Genomic DNA, 6,932 nt, shown 5'->3' with positions numbered 1-6,932 from the left:
GACGTGGCTGCGGATAGAGGAGCGCCACCTAGCCCTGGCTGAGTGAGCTTAGGTCCCCCTGGAGGGATTCTTGCTCAGTTTAGTGGGCAGCCTAGGACGGAGTCGGCTCTCCTGGTTGCTTTGTTGGTTGTGTTCCTTGCGCAATGTGTGCTAATTATTGCAAATGTTTTGGTTTTTCCTTGCTTTACTTTTGTAGCTGTATGTAGAAACGGCGCCGCTGCGGAAGCATCTGGTTGCATCAGCTCTGTGCTCCTTTAATATCTTTTATGTCCTTTGTTGTCCTTAATGTTTCCCTCCTGTTTTCATCCATCCATCCATTTTTCTACCGCTTGTCCCTTTCGGAGTCGCGGGGGCCGAATGTGTTTTACCTCATTTGTGTGGACTTTTTGTATCTGCACTGAAGCCACACCATTGCCCCGTTGTGGGATGAATAAAGTCATAACCTGTAACCGCTTTTGAAATGGTGTGAACGGGACAAGCGGTAGAAAATGGATGGATGGATGGATGATTGTAGTTATCATACCAAATATTATATCGCGAGAATTGGTTTGAATCGAGAATTGGTTCTGAATCGAAACGTCACCCCAAGAATGGGATGGAATCGTGAGGTGTCCTCAGATTCCCGCCTCTTGTGTTTACTCTTGTCATTGATCTAGTTTGGGGGTCAGCAACCCGCAACTCTGTAGCGCCGCCCTAGTGGCTCCCTGGAGCTTTTTCAAAAATGGAAAAGGTTGTTTAAATAATGTTTGTGTAGGAGGACAAACATGACACAAACCTTCCTAATTGTTATAAATCCCACTGTTTAATATGTTTGTGTTTATGTTTCACTGATGACAGTATTTGACCAGCGCCGTTTTGTCCTACTCATTTTGGCGGTCCTTGAACTCACCGCAGTCTGTTAAAATGCACAACTTTCTCCGAGGCTGCCACCGAAACATGTGTTTTATGCCACTCCTTCTTTGTCTCATTTTGTCCACCAAACATTTTATGCTGTGCGTTGATGCACAAAGGTGAGCTTTGTTGATGTTATTGACTTGCGTGGAGTGCTAATAATCCATGCTAACATTAATTTCCTTGACTTATGTCCTCTGTGTATTTAATTTATATTTGCATGTCTCATGACACATTATCTGTATGTAATATTGGCTGCATTTCTGATTGTTGTTTGTGTGCCATGTTGTTCCAGACCACAGCAAACGTTACCCAGCCAGCAAAGATTGTAATAAATCCATTAGAAGATGTTTCCTTTAACTTGGACACACACATCTATACCTTTGGCCATTCTAAGACAGTCATTTCCAGGAGTTATCTCACCCTCTGAGACACCAACTTAGTGTGTTGTCTTCATTCTAACACTTACGTAAGGCTTTGAACTTTTTGCGGCTCCTGACAGACTTGTTTTTTGTATTTTTGGTCCAATATGGCTCTTTCAACATGTTGGGTGGCCGACCCCTGACCTAGTTTGACCAGTGGAAAGGTGAGCAGAGCCAAGGTAGAAACATGGCATGATAGAATAGAATAGAGTTTTATTGTCATTATTACAGTGAACAGGTTCAAATAACAACACAATTGGAGTAGATCCCCTAAGGTGCATACACAATAATAGAGTAATATAAATAGTAAAAAAGAAGATATATATCTATATATATCCACACACATGCATATATCCATACATATGCATATATATACATATACACACACACACATATATACATATACACACACACACACATATATATATATATATATATATATATATATATATATATATATATATATATATATATATATATATATATATATATATATATACATACACACACATATACACATATATACATATACATATATATATATATATATATATATATATATATATATATATATATATATATATATATATATATACATACACACACATATACACATATATACATATACATATATATATACACATATATACATATATACATACACATACATATATATACACATGTATACACACATATACATACATATACATATATATCCATATATACATACATATATACATACATATACACATATATATACATACATACATACATACATACATATATACACACACACATATACATATATATATATATATATATATATATATATATATATATATATATATATATATATATATATATATATATATATATATACATATGCACATATATACTTATATACATATACACACATGCATATATCAATACATATGCATATATATACATATACACACACACATACACATATACACATACATACACACATATATATATACATGTACACATATATACATATACATATATATACACATATATATATACATACAGTATATATACATATATACATACATATACATACACATACATATATATACACATATATACACACATATATATACATATATATGCATATATATACATACATATATATACACATATATATACATACATATATATACACATATATACACACATATATATACATATATATGCATATATATACATACATATATATATACACATATATATACATACATACATACATATATACATATACACATATATACATATTCATATGTACATATATATACACATATATACATATACATATATATATATATACTGTATATATATATGTATATGTATATATACATTATAGTCTCTCTTTTTTGCAGCATCCCTCTGTACATCTATATTTCTATTTTAAAGCGGCTAACCAGCCATCTTAAATAGTTCTGAGCAGGTGGAAGTGACAAAAAATGGAACATGCACTTACAGTACCACGCGTTATAGGAGTTGCTATGATATGCTGTCATGCATTCATTCAAAGGATCAGCACATGGCGTAAGAATCGACCCCTCCAGCACCCCCCCCCCCCTCCAAAGTGCTGCTTTAGTGATTAAAGCCCACCATTTGTAATGTGTCTGGGACCCCCTCAGTCAAACAGGGATCATGTGGCCCCTGCAGCCCCCCAGCTGTCCCACCACCATCACAAGCGCTTCCCAACACTGCCAATCAATGAATCAATTAGCCAGCGTGGGCATCACAAAGCAGATTAGCTCATTAATGACTACATTCATTCCTCACTGGGATGACTTGATTGTTTTCATGGACCCTCTGACTGGGAGCAGAGACCCAGGACACATGGACCACGCAGCAGAGGTGGACTAAGTAAATACTACAACTTATTGGAAGAAATAGTCCTTAAAGGCCTACTGAAATGATTTTTTATTTATTTAAACGGGAATAGCAGATCCATTCTATGTGTCATACTTGATCATTTCGCGATATTGCCATATTTTTGCTGAAAGGATTTAGTAGAGAAAATCGACGATAAAGTTCGCAACTTTTACTCGCTGATTAAAAAAAAGCCTTGCCTGTACCGGAAGTAGCGTGACGTCACAGGAGCTAGTATTCCTCACAATTCCCCGTTGTTTACAATGGAGCGAGAGAGATTCGGACGGAGAAAGTGATGATTACACCATTAATTTGAGCGAGGATGAAAGATTCGTAGATGAGGAACGTTACACTGAAGGACTTGAGAGGCAGTGCAGGACGTATCTTTTTTCGCTCTGACCGTAACTTAGGTACAAGCTGGCTCATTGGATTCCACACTCTCTCCTTTTTCTATTGTAGATCACAGATTTGTATTTTAAACCACCTGGGATACTATATCCTCTTGAAAATGAGAGTCGAGAACGCGAAATGGACATTCAGTGCCTTTTATCTCCACGACAATACATCGGCGAAATGCTTTAGCTACGAGCTAACGTGATAGCATCGTGCTTTAACTGCATATAGAAACAAAAGAAATAAACCCCTGACTGGAAGGATAGATAGAAAATCAACAATACTATTAAACCGTGGACATGTAAATACACGGTTAATGCTTTCCAGGCTGGCGAAGGTTAACAATGCTGTGCTAACGACGCCATTGAAGCTAACTTAGCAACCGGACTGCACAGAGCTATGCTAAAAACATTAGCTCTCCACCTACGCCAGCCAGCCCTCATTTGCTCATCAACACCCGTGCTCACCTGCGTTCTAGCGATCGGCAGAAGGACGAAGGACTTCACCCGATGCATTTGGCGGCCCGGAGACGTAGGAAGTCAAGGTGAAGTCGGCGGCTAGCGCGGCTAGCGCTCCAAAAAAGTCCTCCTGGTTGTGTTGCTGTAGTCCGCTGCTAATACACCGATCCCACCTACAACTGTCTTCTTTGCAGCCTTCATTGTTCATTAAAAAAATTGCAAAAGATGTCCAGAATACTGTGGAATTATGAAATGAAAACAGAGCTTTTTGTATAGGATTCTACGGGGTACCATAACTTCCGTTGCTCGGACTTCGTCACGCGCATACGTCATCATACCGCGATGTTTCAGCCGGATATTTCCCGGGAATTTTAAAATGTCACTTTATGAGTTAACCCGGCCGTATTGGCATGTGTTGCAATGTTAAGATTTCATCATTGATATATAAACTATCAGACTGCGTGGTCGGTAGTAGTGGCTTTCAGTAGGCCTTTAACATTTTAGCATTTACCATTCTAAATTAGCACTAGATTTTAGACACCCGTTCAGCTAAATTAGCATCCAAAAGATGCAAAAGTCCTGTTCCAAAAGGTTCAAGGCACTGATAAATAGCAACATATACAATCATTGGAACTTTAACTTAACTTAACTTAACTTAACTTAACTTAACTTAACTTACGGTAACTTAACAAAAGCCAAAAGTAGTGAAGTTGTCACGTTGTGTAAATGGTAAATAAAAAGAGAATACAACAAATCCTTTTCAACTTATATTCAGTTGAATAGACTGCAAAGACAAGATATTTAACGTTCGAACTGGTAAACTTTGTTATTTTTTGCAAATATTAGCTCATTTGGAATTTGATGCCTGCGACATGTTTCAAAAAAGCTGGCACAAGTGGCAAAAAAGAGTGAGAAAGTTGAGGAATGCTCATCAAAGACTTATTTGGAGCATCCCACAGGTGAACAGGCTAATTGTGAACAGGTGGGTGCCATGATTGGGTATAAAAGCAGCGTCCATGAAATGCTCAGTCGTTCACAAACAAGGACGGGGGCGAGGGTCACCACTTTGTCAACAAATGCCTGAGCAAATTGTTTAAGAACAACATTTCTCAAGCAGCTATTGCAAGGAATTTAGGGATTTCACCATCTACGCTCCGTAATATCATCAAAAGGTTCAGAGAATCTGGAGAAATCACTGCACGTAAGCCATGATATTACGCACCTTGGATCCCTCAGGCGGTACTGCATCAAAAAGCCACATCAGCGTGTAAAGGATATCACCACATGGGCTCAGGAACACTTCAGCAAACCACTGTCAGTAACTACAGTTGGTCGCTGCAAAGACAAGATATTTCATGTTCACACTGAGAAACTACTTTTTTTTTTGTGCAAATAATCATGAACTTAGAATTTAATGTCAGCAACACATTGCAAAAAAAGGCATTTTTACCACTGTGTTACATGGCCTTTCCTTTTAACAACACTCAGTAAAGGTTTGGGAACTGAGGAGACACATTTTTGAAGTGGAATTCTTTCCCATTCTTGCTCGATATATTAGCCTCCAAATTGCACCACACATTTTCAATGTCTGGACTACAGGCAGGCCAGTCTAGTACCTGCACTCTTTTACTATGAAGCCACACTGTTGTAACACATGGCTTGGCATTGTCTTGCTGAAATAAGCAGGGGCGTCCATGATAATGTTGCTTGGAAGGCAACGTATGTTGCTGTATGTACCTTTCAGCATTAATGGTGCCTTCACAGATGTGTAAGTTACCCATGTCTTGGCCACTAATACACCCCCATACCATCACACATGCTGCCTTTTACACTTTGACCCTAGAACAATCCGGATGGTTCTTTTCCTCTTTGGTCCGGAGGACACAACGTCCACAGTTTTCAAAAATAATTTCAAATGTGGACTTGTCAGACCACAGAACACTTTTCCACTTTGCATCAGTCCATCTTAGATGAGCTCGGGCCCAGAGAAGCAGCCTGTATTTCTGGGTGTTGTTGATAAATGGCTTTGGCTTTGCATAGTAGAGTTTTACTTGCACTTACAGATGTAGCGACCAACTGTAGTTACTGACAGTGGTTTTCTGAAATGTTCCTGAGCCCATGTGGTGATATCCTTTACACACTGATGTCGCTTTTTGATGCAGGGATCCAATGTCCGTAATATCATGGCTTACGTGCAGTGATTTCTCCACATTCTCTGAACCTTTTGATGATATTACAGAGCGTAGATGGTGAAATCCCTAAATTCCTTGCAATAGCTGCTTGAGAAATGTTGTCCTTAAACAATTTGCTCAGGCATTTGTTGACAAAGTGGTGACCCTCGCCCCGTCCTTGTTTGTGAATGACTGAGCATTTCATGGAAGCTGCTTTTATACACAATCATGGCACCCACCTGTTCCCAATTAGCCTGTTCACCTGTGGGATGTTCCAAATAAGTGTTTGATGAGCATTCCTCAACTTTCTCAGTCTTTTTTGCCACTTGTGCCAGCTTTTTTGAAACATGTTGCAGGCATCACATTCCAAATGAGCTAATATTTGCCAAAAATAACAACGTTTACCAGTTGGAACGTTAAATATCTTGTCTTTGCAGTCTATTCAATTGAATATAAGTTGAAAATGATTTGTTGTATTCTCTTTTTATTTACCATTTACACAACGTGACCACTTCACTGCTTTTGGGGGTTTGTATTTAAAGATGTAAATATACTCACATAAACTGACAATTCGGTACAATAAATGTAAACATTGTTTGGGTTGTGATGTGGAAATAATGCCTTTCACACCTGACTTAGCTAAATTAGCATCCAGAAGGTGCTAACGTCCCAATTAGTCATTGTTCCAACTGGCAAAG

Source organism: Entelurus aequoreus, unplaced genomic scaffold, assembly GCF_033978785.1.
Source record: "Entelurus aequoreus isolate RoL-2023_Sb unplaced genomic scaffold, RoL_Eaeq_v1.1 HiC_scaffold_352, whole genome shotgun sequence".
Taxonomy (NCBI): domain Eukaryota; kingdom Metazoa; phylum Chordata; class Actinopteri; order Syngnathiformes; family Syngnathidae; genus Entelurus; species Entelurus aequoreus.
Note: the sequence above shows the minus strand (reverse complement) of the source record.